Raw genomic sequence first — 2,058 nt, forward strand, 5'->3', positions numbered from 1 at the left:
TCCTCCTCCTCCTCTGCTTCCTCCTCCTCCTCTGCTTCCTCCTCCTCTCTCCAGCATATATCATTTCTTCAGAGAGGGAGGAGGCTTGAAAAAGTCCACAACCTTAATGGTTACTGGATACAAGAGACAAGTACCGAAGTGTTCACTCTTGGTGATGTCTAAAATGTTTTATAGTGAAGCCTGGCATAGGAATTCTTCCCAGACCCTGTCTTCCCTCTTTCCTGACCCACTGTTCTGGAGTGGTTTCCAATACCGAGTTAGAGATAAATGTGTTTCTGCCAACAATTAGTTGAATACCTTTAGCAGGAGATACTATGCACTGTGGGGCTCAAAATACTTCCCCATGATTACACTTCTCTTTCATACTTTCTAAGGCCCGGGCTGCTTTTGTTAGCTATTTCAGGTAGGTAGGTATGTATCCTGGTTTCCTGTAGAGCTGCCCTTCAGGTGAGATGTTTACACTGACCTTTATGTGTTGTCTTGTTACTGGGTTATTAACCTATTTGGGATCCTTAGTTGTATTATTTGGGAAAAGATTAGTTCCCTTAATGGTACCCGGAAAATTAGTGGTTTCTTTTCGAACTAGTAGTTTTCTGATTGGGTATTTTTATCCTCTTGGGTGGGATTTATTTCTGGATATTTTTTTCTAAAATTATATTAGCTTTTTTTTTAAACTAGTACAATCTCATCCCATACCATAAGATAGTAAATCCAAGGGTCAGGGTCAATTTTATGTACTCAAATATCAACTAATAGTCACATAGTCATCACGTTTATCATTAGAGAAAATCATTCATCTATTTATTAAAAATATTTTATGTGTGAGGGACGGGGAGAAGGGGGAGGGGGGGACCTGTCACGTATATGCACATGCTTAGAAGAGGGTGTCAGATCTGCTGAAATTGCAGGCTGGAGTTAACCTGACATGGGTGCTAGGAACTGAACTTGCATTCTCTGAATGAGCCATAAACCATCCGAATCACTGAGCCATTTTCCCAGCCTCCACTTAGCCATATAGAACCTTGAGAAAATGACTAAAAGTAGAGATGGAGAAACCCACCTCCTGCTGTGCTTATGGGAAAGATGCCCCACTTCATGGCCGATATCTATACCAGAAAGATCTGCTGCTGAGAGCACAAGGAGGAGGGAAGATGTCAGAAGAGATGGGAAGTGGGAGCAGGGAGAGACACACTGCACTATGCTTAAATACTTGGGATAAATGAACACGAGAGATGCTGGGCATCTTAACACATTCCACTCAAACCTTGTCGAGAAGCAGCCCACTGCCCTGATTTCCCCACCATATGGGTGTTACCATGTTTTATTTTCTTACTGACAAACATAGAATTGAATTGGCGAAGGAAATAGAATTGAAGCAGAGGATTGCCTGGATATTCTGCTGTGGCTCAGAGAAGGGAGGTTCAGATCTGAGTGAATAAAAAAGGAAAAAGACACAGCGGACTTCAGACTACTTGTGCTCCAAGTGACCGGGTAGGCTAAGATGGACTGAAGACAGAGGCTCTATTTCCCCAAAGTGAAAGGGCTTCTCCAACCATTCACTTTTCTATTAGGAACAGTTCAGAGGATCCCAGATGGCCACAGACACACAGGAGCCTGAGAAGACTGCAAACTGCATCCCTGACCACTGCAATGGGCCAGCAGTAGACTGGAAATGTCCTGTGGTTAGTACGATCTGGCAATGGATGCTAAGAGAGGAAGAGCTAGACACGAGCTTCAGGACTGACTCAGGGGTGTTTGGGATGTCATGAATGATGCTTTTGTAAAAGGCTGGAATGTCCCTTCCATCGTGAATATTCCAGACTTACTTTTTCTCATTAGATTTAGAACATCCCTTTATAGATATGCTAAGGCTCCCTACACCCCATAGTACTAATTACAGTGCACAGCTGTGTGGTCAGCAGTGCCAAGACTCCGGGAGAGAAAGTGGAGGGCTGAATAGAATAGGGCCAGGGAAGAAGGCATCTTAGCTTCTGAGAGAAAACAGCACAGTTCTCTCTCTCTCTCTCTCTCTCTCTCTCTCTCTCTCTCTCTCTCTCT

This window comes from Grammomys surdaster, unplaced genomic scaffold, assembly GCF_004785775.1.
Source record: "Grammomys surdaster isolate TR1022 unplaced genomic scaffold, NIH_TR_1.0 140, whole genome shotgun sequence".
Lineage (NCBI taxonomy): Eukaryota > Metazoa > Chordata > Mammalia > Rodentia > Muridae > Grammomys > Grammomys surdaster.